General features: G+C 33.0%; 1 protein-coding gene across 1 annotated transcript in view; it reads left to right on the plus strand.

Annotated features, from left to right (window-relative positions):
* Positions 1-25483, plus strand: part of Arid2 (AT-rich interaction domain 2) — a 178291-nt gene that overhangs the window by 75148 nt on the left and 77660 nt on the right. The gene's annotated exons all lie outside the window — the stretch shown is intronic.

The following is a 25483-nucleotide window of genomic DNA, read 5'->3' on the forward strand; positions in this document are numbered from 1 at the left end:
CTAGTAAATGTTTAAGTATTTTATAAGTATAAGTCAGTATATTCTGTATTGTAACACTGAATGCAGTGTTTTAAAGTTTACTAATTCAAGTTTGTAAACTTAGCTTAGTCATTACAAAATCTTAATTAGCTTAATTTAGCCATTACAAAATCTATATAAAGACCAATACATCATGGTGTCCACTATTGAGACAGACAAACTAATTTGTCCATTAATATCAAGTTTGTAAACTAAAACTATATATTTTACTGGGTTTTGTTTTTTCAACTAAGAGAGGTATATTTAAAATAAAATGATCATGATAATTTTGGCTTTATATTATTTCTTCTTTTAGTTCTTTCACTTTATACACACAACACACACACACACACACTCCCCGACTCTCCCCCAAAAGGTCAAGATCGAAATGTTTATATCTACCAGGAGAATTGAATCCTTTTTTGTTAGTAAGTTGAATAATATCATTATAAAATTTGCCTTTTCTCTAACAAATTTGTTTTGTCTGATATTAACAAAACTACATCAGCTTATATTTGGTTATTGATTATATTTTAAATGTTTATTTTTTTGGATAAATAGCACATAGTTGGGTTTTTAAAATGTAGTTGGAGATCTTTGTCATTTAACTTAAGTGCTTAGTCTGTTGATATTTAACACAACTAGTGATGTATTTGGGTTTAAACCTAATGTTTTGTTTTGAATTTTTATCATTCAACTTGATCATATTCTTTTTCTCCTTCTTACCTCATTAGCATTAACTGAGGGTTTCTTTTTAATCTATTATTGTGTGTGTGTGTGTGTGTGCATGTGCGTGCATTTATGTGTTTATATATTTATATATTTACACTGATAGCATTTGTCATGGTCTTATGAAATACTTGGTACTTTTATCCCTTCCAGAAATTGAAATATCTAATTGAAACACCTAGAATACTTTAATTGTATCACTGCCTCTGATTCATACATGTCATGGTCTTGTATTTATCTTCTTTTTTGTACTAGGGATTGAATTTTCCAGGGGCACTTTACTACTGAGTCATATCCCTACCCCTTTTTATTATTAATATTGAGATAAGGTCTCACTAAGTTGCCTAAAATCTTGCTAAGTTTCTGAGGTTGGGTTTGAACTTGAGATCTTCCTGTATCAGCTTCCTGAGTTGTTGGGTTTACGGGTATGCACCACTGTGTCTGGCCGAGTATTGTGTTATTTTTATACTGTCTATATTTAAATCCCAGAAGACATTATTTTACACGCATGCACGTGCACGCACACACACACACACACCCCCCTCCATATTCAAGAATTTTACATCTGTTTATTCAATGAACTGTGGTTGTGGAAAAATGGTGTAGGAAACATGAAAATACCTCCAACCCCGGTCATTCCTCAAACAATACAGTATAATAACTATTTACACAAAACTTAAATTGTATTGTATATTATAGGCAATTTAGAGATGATTTGAAGTATATGGGAGGATATAGATAGGTTATATGCTAATAATACACTATTTTATGCAAAGGACTTGAACTTGAACATCCCCAGGTTTGGTATTTGCAGGGTCCTGGAACCTAGACCAGGGATGACTCTAAATGCATATTTTTTTTATGTCTTGTTATTACTTTCATCATCTCCATTACTTCATTCAGCATCATTATTCTCCTACCTAAAGAGAAATATTCCTTTTAGTGAATGTCTGATGGTAAATTTTTTAAAATGAGTTTTTAATTATCAGGAAATGTTTCAACTTTTCAGTGACATATTCTCTGACAACTGAATGTTAAATTTTGGGGTTTTTTTCTTAGAACACAGTGAAAACTTAATGCTCTTGCCTCTGGTTTCCATTATTTCTAGTGAATACTTGAAGATATATCTATGCTTGCCCCTTTCAAGAAAATGTCTAATTTTTTCCTCTGCCTGCCTTTACAAATTGTTTTTGTCTTTGTTTTTTAATCTTTCATGTGATAAGCAGATACGGATTTTTTTAAAAAAGTCTTGCCTGGGATTTTAGTCTGTGTTTAATAATATCGTATCTGGAGTGCCTTTGAGTCTCTTTTCATTCTTTTGTTTCTGTTTTTGTTGACTCTTTTGTCTGTTGCCTTCTGGTTTTTCTTGTCTCTATATACTGAACTGTGCCTGAAAACTGTTTATATACATAATTTGAGAACTGAAATAATATTGTCTTTCTCCAGAGGGTTTTTTGTTTTGTTTTGTTTTGCATAGATTGCTTGGAACAAAGATCCTGGGTCATTTAGCAATCTGGGATCACCTTCATACATTTTCAGTGATTAAAATTTTCTGAGCTTCCTAGATGAGTCAAAATGAATCTATAGTGTTTACAAGACTCTGTTCTGCCTTTACTAGTGGAGCATAAATTTTTAGGGTCATAGTAAAAACAGTTTTTGTGTTTATTTCTCACTTCAGGCTGTCAAATATACTACTCAGATTCACTCACCTTTTTCACAATGTTTCTCCGGTTAAATATAGTTCTGAGTGGTGTGTTTACCTTTCTGAATTTTTGTCTTCTCATCTCTTGATCCAGTAAGCCATCACTATTTTGTCATTCTCTGATGCATTTGGATAATTTTTAAAATACATTTTTATATAATATCTGCTTTTCTCAGTGAGAAGATGGGTCTAAATGACCTGTCATTTCTGGAAGTAGAAATGCCCATGTTGGATCTTATGTTTCTTTGAAAAAAGTAAAAGTTTTTCAGAGCGTTTTAATCAACACTTCAATTAAATAATGTATTTTTTTATTAATAATAATACATGGTTTTCAATTAGTATATCCTTTTATTACTTTCCTTGAAAAAAGTCTAATGTATAGAATAACAATAATGCTGAAAAGTTGTATATGTCAATTTTGTGGTTTATTTTGTCAGATATTGCACTATTTTTGAGAAATTATGAATTGATATACTAGTATGATGACATGGTTTTTACTTTTCTAGTAAAGTTCAATCTTATCTAATCATTTAACAGTTCTTCAATAAGTATTTTTTTCATTGTTTATAACTTGCTATAAAGAAAACATGGATTTTAATTTTTTTACTATTTTATAAAATATAAGAAATTACTTAATACCATTTTTAATATATTCAAAATTTAGTCTATTTAAAGATTTAAGTATACATTCATTTCAATAGGATAGTTAAACAGATTAGAATAGCATATGGTAAATATGTCTGTCCTTCCAACTCAAGATTTATACATAATAAAAGTCTTAATTATCATTATGAAATCAAATTTGTAATTACTCTTAGCCATTGAATGTAGCAATCAGTTTATAAATGAGCTTTATTTGGTAACTTGCAACTAATTTGGAATATGAGATTTCTAATAGTGATGTCATAACACTCCCTAGGCTGGCCTCCACTGCTTATTCAACTGGGACAAAATTTCAGCTTCACAATAATATTCTTACTAAGGGTAAAAATATTTTAAGTTCTTCATGTTTTCTAGCATGCATATCTTCCTCTTTTTATTCTTTGAATTTATTTTTTTGCTTGGCTTCATTGCTTTAGTTTATTTAGTAGGTGGATTTTGCAAATGATACTTTTGGATATCAGCATCTTGTTAAATTCTAAATAAAATAATTTTTTATAGTTATTTTCTAGATGGTATGGTTTAGTTATGCTAGGACATTTATTTCTGTTGGAGGCAGGGCCTCTGTATTCTTAAGCTCCTGTTTCCTTTGTTTAGAAATAATGGATATTCATGAATCAAATTTTCGTTGGGAATTTCTTAATTTATTCAGAATTTTTAGTTTATTTTTATAATTGAATTAGATCAGTGTTTCTCAGTAGAAAAAAATATTGGCATTTGGGATTCCACAGACTTTGTGTATTATAGCATGTTTGGTATGCCTGATTCCTGACTACTGATTATCAATAGTGCTTCCTTTGGTCATTGTGAAAAACAAAAATGACCCTACCATTACTGTCCCTAGAGTGATGCCACCTCAATTGAAGACCACTGAACTAGGTTAGCAGCTTTCTTAGAGTAGCTTTCTACCACTTGCAAAATTTTAATTCTTTTTTTTTTTTTTTTTAATATATACCTTTTGAAAGGCGAGTGGCTCACCTGAGATGGAGATTCAACCAAGAGATTTTATTGGGGGGCTGCCCAAAGGGGAAGAAAAGGAGAGGCAGAGAGAAAAAGGAAGAGAGCAGAGAGAAAGGGTAGAGAGAGGAGAGAAAGAAGAGGAAAGAAAAAGGAAGAGAGAAGAGAGCATGTGTTTACAAGCTTCAGCTTAAGAAGGGGACATGACAGGTGCTGATTGGCAGGTGACTCAGGAACAGGGAGTGGACACTGCGTCCTGTGAGGATTGTTCGAGGAAACTTTTGAATTTGATGCCCTTTGGAGAGGAGGGGGAGGGCTAAGGGATTCCATGATGTTCTCTAGAGAAGGGGGAGTCTCCCACACACCCAACACCTTTTAGTTGTAGATGAACACAATTCCTTTGTTTATTTTTATGTGGTGCTGAGGATTGAATCCAGTGCCTCACACAAACTAGGCAAGTGTTCTACCACTGAGCTACAACCCCAGCTCCATCTTTTTACCTCTTTTACAAACTGGTCTTTCAGACAAGAATGTGTTCTGCTGTCCTAAGTTGTGCTTTCTTTTGGTTTAAGAGGAACAAGTGATTAAAAAAATGGGAAACATGGTTGGTGACACAAATATCCAGAAGTTTTTGTTTTTGTTTTTACCTACAATGTCTAATTCATGAGGTGGTATAAAGAGTATTATTATAAATGTCTTTAGACAAAAAGCTTCCCATCAGTTGACTATTTGGATAAGTTTTTTTAAATTTCTTCTGATTTGTTATACATGATGACAGAATGCAATTTATTTCATATTACACATATAGAGCACAATTTTTCAAGACACTGATTGTACACAAAGTATTTTCACACCATTCATGTCTTATACATGTACTTAGGGTAATGATGTCTAACTCATTCCACCATTATTCCTACTCCCTTGCCCCCTCCTTTCTGTTCCCTTCCCTTTGCCCTATCTAAAGTTCCTCCATCCCCCGCCCCACACACCCATTGCCATTATGTACCAGCATCCTCATATCAAAGAGAACATTTGGCTTTTGGTTTTTTGGGATTGGCTTGCTTCACTTAGCATTATATTCTCCAACTTCATCCATTTACCTGCAGATGCCATATTTTATTCTCTTTTAATGCTGAGTAATGTTCTATTGTGTGTGTGTGTGTTTGTATTTATATAAAATCAAAGTTTCCCTATCCATTTATCTACTAAAAGGCATCTAGGTTGGTTGTACAATTTAGCTATTATGAATTGTGCTGCTATAAACATTGATGTGCCTGTGTCCCTGTAGTATGCTGTTTTTAAGTCCCTTGAATATAAACCGAGGACTGGGATACCTAGGTCAAATGGTGGTTCCATTCACAGATTTCCAGGGAATCTCCATATTGCTTTCCATATTGACTGCACCTATTTGCAGTCCCACCAGTGTATGAGTGTGCCTTTTTCCCCACATCCTCGCCAACATTTATTGTTCTGACTGGAGTGAGATGTTATCTTAGTGTTGATTTGCATTTCTCTAATTGCTAGAGATTTTGAACATTTTTTCATGTTGTTGATTGATTGTATATCATCTTCTGAGTAGTGTCTGTCATCTTCTGAGAAGTATCTGTTCAGTTCCTTGGCTCATTTATTTTGGATAAGTTTCTTATGAAAAGAAGCATTTTTCTTTTTCAGAGGTCAACTACCTCAGAGAATTGAATCACTTGCTAAGCTGTTTGAACTAAAGCAATAAACTTGAAGAGAATCCTTCCTTTCTACTACTTACATTTAGACTTGACAACTGTTTCTAAAGATATTTGATCATAATTTGTTTTCATTGTAAGCCATGCCGATTAAAACTACAGCTTCTGTTGGAATGCCCAAAGCCATTCCGATGAACTTTTACATTGCAATATCTTGATTCTTTGTGGGTCATTCTTGTGGTGCACATTCTGAATAAGTGGAACAAAAACCATCATCTGTTTTTTTATTTCCCCAAATAAATGTTAGCTATTTCCTAAATTTAAAATAGTTATTCTCAGTGATTTCTTGGTTGTGATTTAGGTAATTCTGATTATCTTCCTTGTTCATGCTAGGTGCTTAGAAAGATTCATAATGTGATAAGGTGTAAACGACTTAAAAGAAGTAAATGTAATAAATAGGTATGATATAGATAGTGGAATAATAGCTATCTATTAATTATCTATTAATTATGACCAGAAAGTGAAAAAACAACTAAAGATTTGTAGTTTTGTAAGAGTAGCCACACTAATAAAAGATAAATTCAAAGGTAAAACATTTTTTTCCTCGCAAAGCTAATTCCTAGATATTCCTAGATAATCCAAAGCTAATTCCTAGCTAACCGTATAGCCTATTATTAATCCATTGCTTCCCATTTACATATATGTATACATTAATTGGATTTATTGTTACTATTTGTATATTTTTGTAATTGTTAAAAATTATTTGGAAAGTATAAAAAAACATCATGCATATATGATCTAGAATAAAACCCTTTGCTCTATCTCTTTCAAATAAATTTTGAAAGAATTTACTTAGACAGTGAGTGTATAATTTGCCTGAGAATTACAGCAAACAGGTCAGCTTGGATTCATTGTTAAAAAATGCCAATCTCTGAGTCAGCTCTCAAGTAAACATGGCAGTTGCAGCACCAGGGAGAGCTCCCAGTGTACCCTTTATTCTTATGGTGTTATTCTATTGGTAAAAGACATTTGTCCTTTTTCATCTCTTAATCTTTTTGATTTGCATTTTCTTACTCTTTCATTTGGTTAGTTTGAGCAAGGGTTTGCCAATCTATTTTATTTTATTTTATTTTTTTATTAGCTAATGCCAATCTTATTTATCTTCTCAAAGAACCTTTTTCAAAGAACATTGTTGCATTGATCCTGTGAATTGTTTTCTTATTCTCATTTCATTAATTTCAGCTCAAATCTTGATTATTTCCTGTTTTCTACTGGTTTTGGGGGTTAGTTTTTTCTACTTTAAAGCCTTGAAGTGGAATATAAGCTTATTTATTTGGGATCTAGATTTTTAAGGTAGGTACTCGGTGCTGTAAATTTTCCTCTTAGAATTGCTTTCATACTGTCCCAGAGATATTTATATGTTGTATCTCTGTTCTTGTTTGTTTCTAGGAATTTCTTGAATTTCTCTTCTCATTTCTACTTTGATCCATTCTTCCTTTGAGAGAGTATTGTTCAATCTCCATGTGTTTATGTGGTTTCTATTAATATTCCTTACGTTGATTTCTAACTTTACTCCATTATGATATGATTGGACATATGGGATTATATCAGGTTTTGAGTTATTTTGTTTGTTTGTTTTGGTATTTGCCAAGATTTGCTTTGTGGCCTAGAATATGATCTATTTTGGAAAAAAGTTTCATTTGCAGCTGAGATGAAGATAAATTCTGCTGTTTTAGGGTAGAATATTCTGTAGATGTCCATTAGATCCATTTGATTTATAGTATTGTTTAAGTTAGAGGAATGCTCATTGATTTCATGTTTTGTTGACCTGTCTAATGGTGGTAAGGATGTGGTGAAATCACCCAGTATTATTGTGTTAGGCTTTGTGTGGGATTTAATCTTGTATTTTGCCCATATAATCAGGTGCGTTGACATTTAGGGCACAAATTTTTATTATCTTTTTATCTTCTTGTTAGATTATTCCCTTTACTTGGATGTAGAGACCTTCTTGTCTCCCCTGATTAATTTTTGCTTGATCTGCTTTGTCAGATACAAGAATAGCTACTTCTGCTTATTTTCTTGGACCACATGTGTGGAACTTTTTTGCCATCTTTTTACCTTCAGCCTGTGAATGTCCTTGCCTATAAGATGAGTGTCTTGTAGACAACTTGTAGTTGCATCTTGTTTTTTGATCCATTCTGCTTATCTATGTCTTTTAATTGGAGAGTTGAGACTGTTAACATTCAGCATTAGTATGAATATGTGTTTGTGGTTTCCTGCCATTCTGGTTTTTTTATATATTTTATCCTGTCTTGATTCTTATTTAGTGGATTATTCTTCTATGAAACTTCCTGTGTTTGGGAGGTTTGGGAAATGTTTTTAAGTTCCTCTGTGGGTAGTTTATTTTTGAGTATTCTTTGTAGTGCTGACTTAGTGTAAATGAATTCTTCTAGTTTATTCTTATCATGGAATGATTTTATTTCCCCCTCAAATTTAAAACTAAGCTTTGCTGGGTATAATAACCTTGACTGGCAATTGTTTTCTTTAAGGGCTTTGACTACCTCATTCCAGGCCCTTCATGATTTTAGGCACGTCTGAGCTGAGAAATCAGAAGTAAGCCTTATTGGGTTGCCTCTAAATGTGACCTGATATTTCTCTTTTTTTGTAGCTTTTAATATTCCTTTCTTATTTTCTGTGTTAGGCATTTTGATTATTATGTGTCTTAGTAAACTTCTCATTTGACTAGATCTGTGTGGGATTCTACAAGCCTCCTGTATGTGAATGTCTATCTCATTTCTGATATGGGATAAGTTTTCTGTAACTATCTCACTGAAAATATTCTTTATGGTTTAGTTTGTTTCTCCACATTCTCTCATAGTCCAGTGGTTCTGAGGTTTGGTCTTTTAATGTTGTCCTAGAGTTCATATTTGTTCTGGTCATGTTCCATAAGTTTTTCTCTTTATTGTGCTCTGTATACTCAAGATTCATTGTTTAAAAAGCCCTATATTCTGTCTTCAAGAGCTGTGGTTCTATTTTCTATGCATTCTAATTTGTTAGTGATGCTTTCAAGTGAGTTTTTAATTTGATTGTGTCTTTTATTTCTAGCTTGATTTCTTTTCACTATTTCTATTTCATAAAGTACTCTTTTCACTTCTCTAACTGCTCTTTTAAAAATTCCTTCCTTATATTTTCTTTTAGTTCAGTGAACAGTTTAATAATCAGTTTTTTATAATCTTCCTCTGCGCTTTCATCTACCTCACTATCAGTGGGATCTTCTGTTGGGGGATTGTGGATTTTGGGGGGGAGATTGGCATGCCTATTTTCTCATGTTTTCAGCGGTCTTAGACTTGCGTATCGGTAGAGGTGGATTACCTTACCTCTTGTGTGTGTATGTTTGTGTGTGTCTGTCCTTTTGTGTGTAATTATCTTGTTTGTTCTGGGACTTCTTTCTGTTTTTGATGTCTGAGTAGATGTCAAAGAGTTGGACCTTACTTCCCTCTCTGATTGTTCCTCCTTATGTCCTTGTTGTTGATTTGGAGTTGGAGTAGTATCAGGGAATGTTATTCTGCAGCAGAGTCTGTCTAACCTGTGTACTTGAACTTGTTGTGTTCTTTGTACTGTAGTTGGTTTAGCAAACACACCTCCCCTGAGGTTGAGAGATAGTACTTCCTCATTTGCCTAGAACCTTAGTTGCCCTGTCTCAAGTCAGAAAAAAGTATAGCTATTAAGTGTCACAAGTAATTTATATGTTGTATGGTACAATTGACTCTGAAAGGGAATTCCATAATAAACTGTTCATTTACTTAGTATTTTTATCTTGAATAATTTAGCATAGTATTTATGCTGTGTTCTTTCAGCTTTCTAGAAGTCTTTCATTATCCCCATATCAGTCTAAAATTTACTATCTTCCAACATTTAACACTTGTCTTCTCCCCTTAACCTTGGGATTTTTAGTAGTATACTAGGATTTTAAATAGTATACTAAGTCTTAGATTATTTAAGAAATATGATCAAATTTTATCTTTTGTAATAATTCGAAATGATTCCAGACATTATGAAGAGTACATTTTAGTATAGGGTAGTATTATATTGCATGTTTTGCACTCTCCACATGCCAGTATCAAAGGCATATCTGGATTCTTCAGCCTGTAAAGGAACACTTTTAATCTGTGTACAGTCACCTCTAGTCTAACTCACAGTCAAGCTGTCCAGCTAACTTCAGCACTCCACTGCTGCCTCCAAATATCCCATTTCATTTATAACAAACTCTCCTATATCATCAGTCTTTTCATATGGTCTCTGTCCTTCCTTCTTCCTCCTTAGGAAACCTTTTCCCCTTATTCCCCACTCCTCCTCTTTCATACTTCCCAATTCATTTCAAAACATATTTGTGTTTGTGTCTACCTGTTTTCTTTTCTTCTTTTACTCTCTTTAATGTCCTTTCCGTTTTCTTATTCCTTTCATATTCTTTCTAATCCTCTTCCTGCCCCTCCTACCAATTTCTTGTATCCTCCAATCTTCTTTCCAGGTTAAAATCTGTCCCCAGATAACCCTACTACTAACTGGGTACAGTCTTAAAGAATATCACATTTTCTTTTTCAAGAAAAGCTGTTTTAAAGATTTATTACTTTGCTTAAATTCCCCAATACCCACTCCTGCCTGTTACACTCTTTTTAGATATTTTATATTACACTAATAAATAATTATTTAAACTTTTCCACCTCTTATATAATTATGTAATTTTTTAATTTGTTCTGATCAGTTATACATGACAGCAGAATGCTCTTCAATTCATTTTACACAAATGGAGCACAGATTTTCATTTCTCTGGTTGTACCCAAAGTAGAATCATACTTTTGCAATCATACATATACCTAGGGTAAACATATCCCTCTCATTCCACCATCTTTTCTACCCCCATCCTCCCTTCTCTCTCCTCCCTCCCCTTTGTCCAATCCAAAGTTCCTCAACTTCTCCTATGCCCCTCCCCATTATGGATTAGCATCCAATTATCAGAGAAAACATTTGTTTTTTTGGGATTGGCTTACTTTACTTAACTTGATATTCTCCAACTCTATCCATTTACCTGCAAATGCCAGGATTTTATTCTCCTTTTAATGCTGAATAATATTCCATTTTGTGTATATATACCACAGTTTCTTTATCCATTCATCTACTGAAGGGCATCTAGGTTGGTTCCACAATTTACCTATTAAGAATTGTGCTGCTATAAACATCCATGTGGCTCTGTCACTGTAGTATGCTGTTTTTAAGTCCTTTGGATATAGACCGAGGAGTGGCATACCTAGGTCAAATGATGGTTCCATTTCAAGTTTTTAAGGGATATCTATATACTACTTTCCAGATTGGTTGGACCACTTTGCAGTCCCATCAGCAATGTATGAGTATGCCTTTTCCCCCACATCCCACCAGCACTTACTGTTACTTGTATTCTTGATAACTGCCATTCCTACTGGAGTGAGATGAAAAGAGTAGTTTTGATTTGTATTTCTCTAACTGCTAGAGATGTTATACATTATTCCATATACCTGTTGATTGATTGTATATCTTCTTCTGAGAAGTGTTGGTTCAGTTCCTTAGCCCATTTATTATTGGGTTATTTGTTTTTTTGATGTTCTTTATCTTAGAGATTAGTGCTCTACCTGATGTGCATGTAGCAAATTTGCTCCCATTCCACAGGCTGTCTCTTCACCTCATTGATTGTATCTTTTCCTGAGATGACGCTTTTTAGTTTGAATCCATCCCATTTATTGATTCTTGATTTTATTTCTTGTGCTATAGGAGTCTATAAAGATTTGGGCCTCCTTTTATTCTATTAGGTGTAGGGTCTCTGGTATAATTCCTAGGTTCACTTTGAGTTGAGCTTTGTGCATGGTGGGAGATAGGGGCTTACTTTCATTTTGCTATGTATGGATTTCCAGTTTCCCCAGCACCATTTGTTGAAGCGGCTATCTTTTCTCCAATATATGTTTTGGCACCTTTGTCTAGTTTGAAATAACTATATTTATGTGGGTTTGTCTCTGTGTTCTATTCAGTACCATTGATCTATATGTCTATTTTGGTGCCAGTGCCATGTTGTTTTTGTTATTATAGTTTTGTATTATAGATCTGGTATTGTGAGGCTTTCTGCTTTACTTTTCTTACTAAGGATTGCTTTGGCTATTGTGGGTCTCTTATTTTTCCAGATGAATTTCACGATTGCTTTTTCTCACTCTATGAGGAAATGACATTGGAATTTTAATTGGTATCACATTGAATCTGTATAGTGCTTTTGGTAGTGTGGCCATTTTGACAACATTAATTCTGCCTATCCAGAAGCATGGGATATCTTTCTATCTTCTAAGGTTTTCTTCAATTTCTTTCTTTAGTGTTTTGTAGTTTTCATTGTAGAGGTCTTTCACCTCTTTTGTTAGATTGATTCCCAGGGATGATTGTTGTTATTGTTGTTTGTTTTTTTTTTTTTTTTTTTTTTTTGAGGCTATTATGAATGTGAATCAAAAGAAGTTGAATGTTAGCAGGAGAAAAAAACGAGAAAGAGATGACCTCATGCAAGGCTTTGCTTTGCCTCTGCAACAAGATGGTGTCTATAACCCACCTAGTAGGAATACCTCTGGTGTAACCAGGCCCACAGGGACCTTGGTGATGGTCTTCCAAGACCTGGTTGTTGTCCCTAGATGGAAGTGGCCATGTTCCTAGTTGTTAGGGGCAGTAGCATCCAACCTCTAGGTACGTTGATGTCCCAAGATGCTATCTGCCCCAACTAAAGATAGCTGAGGCAGAGGTGGAGGTAACTCAAGATGGGGGCAACTACTTTGAGCGTTGGGGCTGGAAGGGCAGACCATGTGATGAAGTTTGGCAGCCTGTTCCACAATGCAGCATTGTGTCATGCATTGCTGCAGCAGGCAGCCACCTCTAGGCCCTGTCTGTTGTCCCTTGGTGGAGGCTACTACGTGGGAAGGACCATCGCAGTAGCTGCAGTGTCCCAAGATAGAGGTGGTCTGAGGGGAGCCACACATTGGTAGATGGGAAACTGCAGAAGGGTCATCTGCATGGGTTTGCTCAGGCCTCCTTCCTCTGGTCTCCAGTATCCAGTGAGGCAGGTGCACTGGATCCCACCCCTAGGTAATTTATATTCGCCAAATGTTTTGCCTACACTCCTTTTTTTTTTTTTAAGGAAAAATCTTTAAAACATTTAGTGTTAAAAAATTAGTAACAATATGGAGAGTCCTTGGAAAACTTGGAATGGAACATTTACTGCTACTAATATTTTTTAGGAAAAAAATCTTTAAAACATTTACTGTAAAAAAAACTTGTAAATTTAAATCAAATATTTCTAACACTAATTGTCAACATTTGTTGTTTATGCTGTATGTCAATTTTCTTTGCACTTGTGTACTTAAGAGGTTAATATTTTAAATACACTTATAATATATAATACATTTTCTAAAATATTTGTAGCATCTCAAATATTTTGCATTAGTAAGTATTCTTTGTCATCAATTTTATTAGCTTCACAGACTTGTTTTGCTACAGCTTGATCTAGATCTTTAATTTTATTACACAGACTGTTTTTCTAGGTTGTTGTCTAATATTTTGCATTGTATTATTTTTTCCCAAGAAGTTATAAACTTTTTTTTAAAGAAATGTATTAATTTTTATTGTGGTTGATCTCACATGCTGAAAGGACCTTTTTCTACTCTTCAATATTAGAAATGTAAATTAACATGTATTTAAACATTTAACGTAATATTTATATGAATATTAGCTTATATTTTCTTCTTTTAAAAAACTTACATTTAAATCTAAGCCACCTGGCCTTCTCTTTGCTCAGGATTGTATGGGGTAAAAATTCATTCATTTTCTTTACTATAATGAGTGAGTTATACTAGTATGAATAATTTAATATGCTATTATTCCCCACACACATTTGAAATACTACATTTTTATATCTCTTCATTCTATTTTAAATATTTTACTTTTAAATACTTGGATTTATTATTTTTAATTATTACTTTTATTAAAAAATAATCATTGTTTTTTAAAAATTATTTTTTTATTTATTCCAATTCTAATATTTGTTATATATAACAGCATAATGCGTTTCAATTCATAGTACACATATAGAGCACAATTTTTCATGTCTCTGGTTGTACACAAAGTAGAGTCACACTATTCATGTCTTCATATGTGTATTTGGGATACTGATGTCCATCTCATTCCACTGTCTTTCCTATCCCCATGCTACCTCCTTTTCCCTTCCTCCCCTTTGCCATATCCATGCCCTCCCCCATCCCCATTATGGATCAGCATCCTCATATCAGAGAAAACATTTGGCATGATTTTTTTTATTGGCTTACTTCACTTAGCATAATATTCTTCAACTCTGTCCATTTACCTGCAAATGCCATGATTTTATTCTCTTTTAATGCTGAGTAATATTCCATTGTGTATATATACCAGGTTTTTTTTAATCCAGTCATCTGGATTAAAACATAGAAGGGCATCTATGTTGGTTCCACAATTTAGCTATTATGAATTGTTTTGCTATAAACATTGATATGGCTGCATCACTTTAGTATGCTATTTTTAAGTTCTTTGGTTATAAACCGAGGAGTGGGATAACTGGGGTCAAATGGTGGTTCCATTCCAAGTTTTCCAAGGACTCTCTGTACTGCTTTCCATGTTAGTTGTACCACTTTGCAATCCCACCAGCAATGTTTGAGTGTGGCTTTCTCCCATGTCCTCTCGCCAACACTTAACTGTTGTTTGTATCTCCCCCCCCCCCCCCGTTGTATACAAAGTATATTAACACCAATTTGTGTCTTCATACATGTACTTTGGATAATGATGACCATCACATTCCACCATCATTTATAACCTTATGCCCCCTCCCTTCCCCTCCTATCCCTTGCCCTTGCCCTATCTAGAGTTCATCTATTCCTCCCATGCTCCTGGTCCCTATCCCACTATGAATTAGCCATTTTATATCAGAGGGAACATTTGGTATTTGTTTTTTTGGAATCAGCTAACTTCACTTAACATTATCTCCTCCAACTCCATCTATTTACCTGTAAATGCCATGATTTTATTCTCTTTTAATGCTGAGTAATATTCCATTATGTATATATACCACATTTTTTTTTATTAATTCATCTACTGAAGGGCATCTAGGTTGGTTTCACAATTTAGCTATTGTGAACTGTGATGCAATAAAAATTGATGCGGCTGTGTTCCTGTAATATGCTGTTTTTACTTCCTTTGGGTATAGATCAAGGAGCGGGATAGCTGGATTAAATGGTGGTTCCATTCCCAATTTTCCAAGGAATGTCCATACTGCTTTCCATATTGGCTGCACCGATTTGCAGTCCTACCAACAGTGTATGAGTGTACCTTTTCCCCCACATCCTCACCAACACTTATTGTTTGTTGTTTGTCTTCATAATAGCTGCCATTTTGACCGGAGTGAGATGAAATCTTAGAGTAGCTTTGATTTGCATTTCTCTAATAGTTAGAGATGTTGAACATTTTTTCATATATATGTTTGCTGATTGTATATTATCTTCAGAGAAGTATCTGTTCAGTTCCTTAGTCCATTTATTGATTGGGTTATTTGTCTTTTTGGTGTCAAGTTTTTTGAGTTCTTTATATATCCTAGAGATTAGGTTAAAATTTGCTCCCATTCTGTAGGCTCTCTGTTCACCTCACTGATTGTTTCTTTTGCTGAGGTGAAGCTTTTTAGTTTGAATCCATCCCATTTATTGATTCTTGATTTTAATTCTTCCACTATAGGAGTCTTATTATGGAAGTTCGGACCTAATCCTACATGATGGAGAATTGGGCCTACTTTTTCTTCTTTTAGGCGCAGGTTCTCTGGTTTAATTCCTAGATCCTTGGTTCTCTTTGAGTTGAGTTTCATGCATGATGAGAAATAGGGGCTTAATTTCATTTTGTTGCATATAGATTTCCATATTTTCCAGCACCATTTGTTGAAGAGGCTATCTTCAATATGTTTTTGGCCCTTTTGTCTAATATGAGATAACTGTATTTATGTGGCTTTGGCTCTGTGTTTTTTATTCTGTACCATTGGTCAAGAAGTGTATTTTGATGCCAATACTGTGCTGTCTTTGTTACTGTTGCTCTGTAGTATAGTTTAAAGTCTCGTATTGTGTAGTTACCTGTTTCACTGTTCGTGCTAAAGATTGCTTTAGCTATTCTGAGTCTCTTATTTTTTCAGATGAATTTCATGACTGCTTTTTCTATTTCTATAAGAAATGTCATTGGGATTTTGATTGGAATTGCACTAAATCTGTATACTGCTTTTGATAGTATGGCCATTTTGACAATATTAATTCTGCCTATCCTAGAACAAGGGAGATCTTTCCATCTTGTAAGGTCTTCTTTAATTTCCTTCTTTAGCATTCTGTAATTTTCATTGTAGAGGTCTTTCACCTTTTTCATTAAGTTGATTCCCAAGTTTTTGTTTGTTTGTTTGGTTGGTTTTTAGGCTATTGTAAATGGGGTAGTTTTTCCTAGTTTCTCTTTCAGAGGATTCATCACTTCATTGATGGCTTCTTCAACCCTTTCATACATACACTTGAATCAAACAACAAAAAACTTTGCCGCCTAGTAAATTGTAATGATTTCTTATTCCTGTAAATGCTTTACTCATTCTCTAAGATGGAAGCCTCAATTTTTTTAAAAAAAATTCAAATTAATAGTTTGTTGTACGTAGATTCAAAGGTCTGTTTCTATATTGTTCATTTTGACACTTTTTAAACTATAAATAAAGGAATGAGTTTCAAGAATGAAGAACTGGGACAGATTACTCATAATTATGAACCTCTGTTTTGAAATCAATGAATTATGCAAATTTTTTGTGGAATTTATTCAATATGTTTCTTTGTTACCTATCAGTTTTTATCACAAATTTTGGAGAGTATAATATGTAAATCATGTTTTTCAAAGTAAAAATAATGCAAGTAGGGGTTGTGGCTCAGTGGTAAAGCATTTGCCTAGCACACATGAAGCTTTGGGTTTGATCCTCAGTATCATATAAAGATAAATAAATAAAATAAAGTATTGTATCCATCTACAACTAACAAAAAAAGAAGAAAGAAAAAATAATGCAAGTATAAAGGAAGAAGGAAAGAGAAAAAAGAAAAATAAGCATACGATTGTTCTAAAAGCAGTAGTAGGGAATAAGAAGATACTATTGAAATTGACATGACAGATGACTAAACAATACGAAAATTGAGATTAAGACATTGCAAATGTATAAGTACAAAGGTAACTCACAGAACAAAAATATAGACTTTACTAAATACCAAAGACATAAAAAACAAAAGGACAAACAAAACGTTATCTATAATCACTGCTTTAGGTTACTCAACAAATTTAGCTTCATACCAAAAACAGATTCCTTGAGTTAATAAAGATAAGCAAATAAAAGTAGATTTAAAGAGATAAAAATTAACAAGAATGTGTTGTGTTAACCCAAAATGGAAGAAAAACAGAAACAATCTGAGTTTCAAATGATATGCCCATTGATCTAAATATAAAATAACTATAAAAGCATTGAATTCTGGGTCTGTTTAATATAGATTTGAGCAAATGTGCAACTTTTTGAGAATAGCATCATCCTGGTTTCTTAGTATTGGAGAAGAAAATTTAAAATATGAAAAGAGAGAACTATGGTGTATTGTTGGCACTGAACTTATTTTCATCCTTTTTAAAAGACATTGTACATGCATGTGTTAATACTTCTTATATATAGTGAAAGGGTCCAGAAACAAATATTCCTTTAAAGTACTGAGCACAATTAGTGTCTAGATATTAGTTTCTAATTCAGTTCCTTTCTAAAAAAATTTGTGTTCCTGTGGAAAAGCTGATTTTAGGGCTGGAATAAGGAAAATTCAACATTAGTCTGGAATATCTTATTGTGCCATAAATATAAAGCAAAGACCCACTCAAAAAATGATAGTGGTGCATCAATAGGATGCATTAGCCAGCTTCAAGGTGCTCATACTGCCCAAATCTGGGATGATATTTACAGGAAGCAGTAGCCAAATCTAGGCAGCTTGAAAATTAAGCTAAATATGATGGGGATGTAATATTCATGAATTAGAAGAATCTTAAATCATGGTGGTATGAATAAATGGAAAATAAATAAATGGGAGAAGATATAAAGAGGTCAGTTAAAATAGAAAGCTAATTAAGAAATGTAGGAGGAATGATAGAAAAATCTCTATCACAGTAATAATGAGTTTAGAAAAATCACTGTCATTGATTTAGTCAGGAGTCATCAGTGGATTATAAAGCTGGTAGGTGAACATTTGATAAGGAGTAGGATACTTAAATAATTTTAAATTTATTTTCTGTAAATTATTATTTCCTGAAGGTAAAAAATAACTTTATCATAGATTAACAAAATAATCCCACCCTTAACAAAGTAAATGACACTGACAACTGGACAGATTAACATGATGTGCCTACCCCTATGTGCACTAAGGATACCAATTATCTGTGGTATTCCTGACAAAAATGCATTCTCTATGTCTAATCTAACTATAAAGAAATGTCAAATTAAGGGACTTTCTACAAAATAACTCTTACTGGAAAACGTCAAGGTCAAGAAAAACAAAAATAATTTTAAATAGTTTGGATGGGAAAACAATTGTGTTTGTATGGGTTTGGGGAGATTGATTTCTATAAAATAGTTTTGCATATATCTGAACATATATTCTCCCAACTCTTTAAAATCATCTTTAGATTACTTACACCTAATTCAGTATAAATGCTTTATAGTTATTGTACTATATGGTTTAGGAAATAATGAGAAGTAAAAAGTGTATACATATTTAGTGCTAACATAGTTTTTCTTTCCAAATAGTTTCTATCCGTGGCTGGTTGAATCCACAACTGCAAAAACTTATAGATACTGAGAGTCAATTGTATGATAAAGCAAATGAAGGAACATACCAATAATTGGTGTAATAATTTATATGTAAACTTATAAATTTTTTGTATTTTTGTTGTGACTTTCCTCAAAGTCTGACACTCCATCCATATAAATGTTGATTTTAAAGAGTTCAAAATATGCCAAAAATTAGGGAAGATTTTTAAATACTTTGGAAAATTTCTTTTTCCTGTTTCAGTATAGACACAGGAAATGTTTTAATGTATGGAAAATATATTATTTTCAACAACAAATTTACTACTACATTCTGTAGTACGTTTGGCATTACTGACTTCCATTTTCCTTGGTAAATTGGCCTACTTGTGAATGATGCAATAAATTATTTTCATTTGTCTATTCTTACCCTGCAGTTTTCCTTTTTCTTTCTCCTTTCCCTTCTCACTATCTCCTACCCTTCTTTACTTTCCTAATTTAAAGTTGCTTCTTCATTGTGACTCTTAGTATAAAATTGACATGATTTTCTGGAAATATTTACTTATGAAAATGTATCTTCTCTGGTACAGCTTTCCTTTAATGACTCACCAAAAAGTAGTTCTTTGTGTATTTCATTTTTGAATAAGAATCTTGTAAATACTGTAAAACATATATGTTAAAACAATCTGTTGTTGAATTGAGCTAAATAGAAACCTTTTACACATAATTGGTTCTAATCCTTGTTTCTTCATATCTTCTGTAGTGTTTTCTTATCATTTTCCAACAGTATTGTGTTGTTGCCATCTTTCCATGTATTAATTTTTACCCATTTTTATCATGAGAAAATGAAGAAGTGTTTCCTGAGTGATGTAGAAGTTATGCCTCTGAAAAGACTCATAAATATTTGTCAACATACTTACTTAAAATAGTATCTGCTGATCTTTTTAAAAAGACTTGTTCAAGTTTCACTGTCTTAAAAAACATTGCTGAAATAAATGTAAAAGTTTGTCTGTTTATACGTAACAAAAAGTAATAGCATTAACCTAGGATAAGGTTCATTTTATTGTCAGTTTAGTTCAGATTTGTGTGATACCTGAGTAAGGGAGGGAAGAGGCAGTGTCAATCCATAAATTAAATGTCTCTCCCTGTTGGAGTCTTGGGTATGTGCTCCACTTTGAAGGACTGTCTTCTACAGAAGAAAGAACTGTGGCTTAGGGTAGATTGTGAAGTCCTAAAAAGGCTTGTATGGAAAAGATGTGGGAATTCTCTGAGTTGCATAATAAAGGGGTCATAGAAGAAATAAAAAAATAGAAGTGTTTCAGAATTATTCTTTAATATTTTCAATTCATAGATGCATCATTTTATTAAATGTCATTTGACATCCTCTGTTTATAGCATGTAATTTTTCTTCTTTCACCTACAGGTGATGTTAATGTTATGAATATTTCAATGTTGAGTTATTGTTGATTTTTGCAGTCAACATGCAATGCAATAGTGTCTTGCATGTATATGTTTAATATAGATCACTAGATTGGTTTTTCTAGTATTTGTGCATTTGTTTTCATTGCAATTTCTGTGAAGTTTATGAAGTTTTACTAGCTTACAATTTTCAGGGAACTTTATCTTTTTCCGTGATTGTTTATATTTTATATAGCAATAGAAATATTTATTTTTTGAAAGTTTGAAATTTACTGGCTTTTTTGTGTTTTTATATTGTGAAATACATTGTATACATACAGCATAAAGCATGTAGATTTATCCACAGCTAAACAAGAAAAACATAACCTAATTCATATCATTTGAAGCCTCTTGTTTTTCTTTATTGTATCTCCAGAGGGGTCCACCCTAGCTTGTCTTCTAAGTGATAAGTGTCTTATTTTTGGTGATTTTTTTCCCCCATATACTTATGGACTATTCAAAATGTATTTTAATTTTTTTGCATGTTAGCATTATGAATAGAGAGTCATAAAGTAACCTTCTAAAGTGATTTTTAATATATTCATTGTTGATGGCTGCTCATATAGATCCGTACCCAGCTTGTTAATTTTCACTTTCATATAATACTTCATTGTATCAATATACCACTGTTTTTATTTATGCTATCATTTTTGGTATTTGTTTTGTTTCCAGTGTTTTCTCTAGTATATTTCTAAAGGTGGAATTACTATGTCATAGAGTATTTTTTATTTTCTCATTTTTTTTTAGCTACTTATATGCATTTGTGTTTTTATTCCCTATAGTGATTTGGAAAGTTCAGATCTTGATTTCAGTTTTGCTGTTAAACTCTTGAAAATTTTTTTAGAGATACAGCCAAGAACATATTTCACTTAGTATTAACTGTGAGAATAACCCATTTTTTATTCTTCCTATGTCAGTAAAACTAAAGGTTAATACACAGAATAATTTAGTTTTAATTCTTCTTACTACTTTCTTATTTTTGTGGAAAAGGTCTGGAACTTCATATCAGGAATAATATTTTTAACTTATTTTAATAGTTACACATTTACCCCCTTTTTTGTGATACTGGGGATTGAACACCAGGGTCACTTTCCTAGCTATACCCCCAGTCCTTTTTATTGAGATAGGATCTCACTGAATTACTGACCCTGGCTTCAAATTTGCAATCATCCTGGTTGAGCCTTCCAAGTCGCTGGAATTATAGGTGTGCACCACCCCACTGGGTTATATTCCCCTTTAAAAATTATCAATGAAATTTGCTTTCTCCCTTTGTTAACCCGTGTTTAAAAACATCTGAGTTTAGTTTCTGTGCTCATTCTCAATCATTTGTGCTACTGCACCATTCCTTAATATTTTAAATTTTCCAGCTTTAGTGAGTTATAATTGACAAAATTGTATGATTTTTAAACTGTATAGTGTGATGATTTGACATACTTATATTTTGAAATGATTACCACAATCATGTTAACACATCACTTACCTAATTATCGTTTTTGTTTTGTGGTGGAAATACTTAGGGAAATTTTAAATATACAACTAAGTATTGTTAACTATAGTCACCGTAGTTTATTTTAAATCCTCCAGACTTATTCATCTTTGGTTTTGTTGTTGTTGTTATTGTTTTTTTGGTATTGGGGATTGAACACGGGTGCTTAACCAGTGAGCTACATTGAATACCACATCCCCAGCTCCCGCACATTTTTTTCTTTTGAGACAGGACTTTGCTTAGTTGCTGAGGCTGTCTTTGAACTTGTGATCGTCTTGCCTCAGCCTCCTGAGTCGCTGGCATGTGCTCCGTGCCAGGTGATTTATTCATCTTAAACTAAAAGTTTGTATTCTTTGACTAATATCTCTTCTTTTCTCTGTTACACTGCCTCTCATAACCATCCTCCTACTGTTTTTCTAACAATTTCTTAGTTTTGATTCATCTATCAGCTATAGTACCTATTCCTGCCCCCACCCCTGAAAACCATATGGCTTTATTTTTCCAGATCTTTGCTTACCTGAAGGTAGATTTCTGTTGTCTTAGATGAGAAACATGTTTGAGTACAGAATTCTTGTGAAAAAAAACCTTTCTCATCCAAACTCTTGACATTTTTTAAAAAATATTGTCTATCTATTAATTGTGACGGGAAGTCATAGCCTACTTCAAATGTCCCATGTAACTTTTGTAGGAGAGATCGTGGTACTGGATAGTTCCAGGAATCTTCTCTTTGAAGCTTAAATATTTCATTAAGATATCTGAAGAGTTTTTCCTTTCATTAATTTTTGCCTGATGACACATACATAGTGACACCACAGCCCAAGGGAGCACTTTGATACATACGTTAAGCCTTTCAATAAAGGCTTAATGCTTAGTGCAGAAATTTAAAAGTTTGCTTTTGCTCTACTTTTTTCTGTTGTCTCTTTCAGGACCACCAATTTTTAAATTTTTTTGCCAGTGCTTCTCACAGTGTCCCCGTATTCTTGGGTCTTTGGGCTCATTTTGACAAAAGAATCTACAAAAGTTTACATTTCTAAAGGACTTTGCTTCCTTGGAAAATCACCTTGCTTAACCCCAAATAGTTGTCATTTGGCCCCTTATGAAACATACACTCACATTTTCCAGCTTTTTGGTGGCTAAAAGAAATATAAATTGAACTTTCTCTATAATGTGGTTTGATCTAGGATTTCTTCCACATTCCAGTAGACTACACTAGTACTTTCAAAAAGTGTTTTGCAAGTTAGCTTTGTAGATCATTTTCTGTTGTTTAAATGTACCAGAATTTCTAAAAGTTTCCAATTTAGACATTATATTTGCTCTTAAAAGTTCATTTCAGTTGGATTTAAGGGGAGAGCTAAATATGAGTCCTGTTATCTTTTCCTGTAATGTTTCAAAAGGTTTTCACATGGAAGTGTTTTCACAATACTCATTTAATTTTCCCCCTTGATCTAACAATAATCAATAGTTTTATTGATTGGTAGTGGTTATTAGTGTTTTTAATTCTCAGAATCCTACCACAAGAATGTAGATGAAATTTTATGCTGAGAATTGTTTTAAAATAATCTTGGAAAGGATTGGTTGAAACAAGATGAAACAAGATTGATCATGATTTGATGATGTCTGCTGATAGGTATTTTCATGCTAATCTCTCTTTTTTTGTATATAGGTTTGTATATAGGTTTAGAATTTACATAATGTTATTTTTAATTTTCCAAGTGTTTGATTTCTTTCTTTCTTTCTTTCTTTTTTTAATTTTTAAAAATTTTGAGCCAACCTTTCTAAGTTGCCAAGGCTGGCCTTGAACTTGTGATCCTCCTGTTTCAGTTCTGAGGTCCTGGGATTATAGGTGTGTGTCACCAAACCCAGCACACTTAAGTTTTTTAATTGAACAGTGTCATTCACTTCTGTATTATGTACTATCTTTTTATATTTGCCACCTTTCTCTAAGTCAGAAAAGAAGTAGGCATAGAGGATAGGAAGAAGATGTCGTTCATCCTTCCTGAAACTATTCCTAATATTGAATTTAGTTTTCTTTGTCTGATGAGAGAATTATTGCTATCTGGATTCTAATATTTTACCAGTTGAGTTAGTTATGTAATATACTAGGAAGATTAACAGTAGGAGTTCAGTAAACATTTTGATTAATATGTTTCCTGTTCAAAATAATGTCATTGACTTCAAGAAAAAAGATGAAGAAATGTGTAGTCTCACATCTGTAGTTTAATGAGTGAACAGAGTAGATCTGTTGGTGTGTAAGTGAAAGGTCATGCTAAGAAATTAAATCAGAAGACGTATTTTGAAATATAAATTTGTATTTTAGCTGTGTTCTCTGGCCTGTTAATACCTTTTAATTTTTAGAAGCAAAACTCTTCAAAAAATAAAAATAAAAGACTGTGCTTATTTATTTAGAGAGACAAGAGATCTGAGCTGGACACCAAAACCTGTTTTGCATCTCAGTAGAAAATATGTGATGATGGCAATGAGAACAAGTACTGACCCTCAAACAAGAGAAATATTTTCAAAAATAGTAACAATTGGCCTAAATCCAAATTTCCAGAGTCTGGACCTGTACAAAGGTTTGTTTGGAGGAATATTGTTAGAATGTCCCAAGAGACCAGAAGTCATGTATTTCAACAAAGTCTTCTGAAAAACTGCATTATGGGCTGGGGATGTGGCTCAAGCGGTAGCGCGCTCGCCTGGCATGCGTGCGGCCTGGGTTCGATCCTCAGCACCACATACAAACAAAGATGTTGTGTCTGCCGAAAATAAATATTAAAAAATTCTCCTTTAAAAAAAATTGCATTATGAGGATTTTTATGTATGATAGTATATAGTACTTTGGTGTCTGTTCTGCGTATTGCTTACATTCCATTTTGGGTATTCTAGGAGGAAAGAAAAGTTTATTAGTATTTACTAGTAATGGTGTTTTTTCTTCTTACTGTAATAAAAAACATAAAAATTTTAAATCTGGTTTTTGCATTCATGAACAAGAAGTTTGCAAAGAGTGTCTTTTTTTTGAAAAAGCATCTTAAACACACTATTTAGTTGTAAGATTTTGATTTAAAAATTTTGAAATCTCTTCTTTCATTTGATTATTTCATAAAGATTATTTATCTTTAGTCTGTGTTTAACCATTCCTCCATGAGTTGTCAATTCTAAAAGACCATACCATCTAGAATATACTCAATATGACCAAGTGATTTCATGTGAAATTATCTTATAATTTCAGAAAAAAAAAGTTACATAATTTTTGAGCAGCTATTTTCCAGTTTGCTTTTATGTCTGAATTTATACATACTCTTCTTTCTATAATATCTTCCCTAATAATAATTTTTAAAAGACTTTATTCATTTACCCATTTAAGTTCATTGTTGGTTTATACTAAATATAAACTGCCCCTCTTTTGTCTTTTTTTTTTCTTTTTTTGTTTGTTTTTAATTGTAACCTCTGTTGGAGACAGCCTCTGGATCAGATAGAAACATGTGCAGGTGCATCCCTTTCTGAGTGAATTCTCAGGGGTTCTATTTGTTCATATGTCTTGGCGGTGTTACGCTGCCACTCTGTAGTAGTGAAGAACAGGGTTGCAATTGTTAGCTATAAGCAAGCTGCCTGCTGGGATAGAGTTCTCTGATCCAATTGAGCTTACATGGAAAACAAGGAAAGAATGGACTGGGAAGAAATGGGAAGGGACAGTTTAATTCCTTTTCAGATTTGAGAATATAAATTATTTTGCTTTTAAAAACTGGGAAGGAAAAATGAGTAGTAGTTATGATTTTCCAAGTCATTAGTTTTTTTATTTGTATAAAATTATAGCTTTCATTCCTTCTGCCTTAAAAACTAAGTTCTGATTATAAAAACAAGATAGTACTTCTTCGTATGTCCATTGA

The sequence above is a fragment of the Marmota monax genome, unplaced genomic scaffold, assembly GCF_021218885.2.
Source record: "Marmota monax isolate L192 unplaced genomic scaffold, Marmota_monax_Labrador192_F-V1.1 WCK01_AAM20220418_F8-fsc00012, whole genome shotgun sequence".
NCBI lineage: Eukaryota > Metazoa > Chordata > Mammalia > Rodentia > Sciuridae > Marmota > Marmota monax.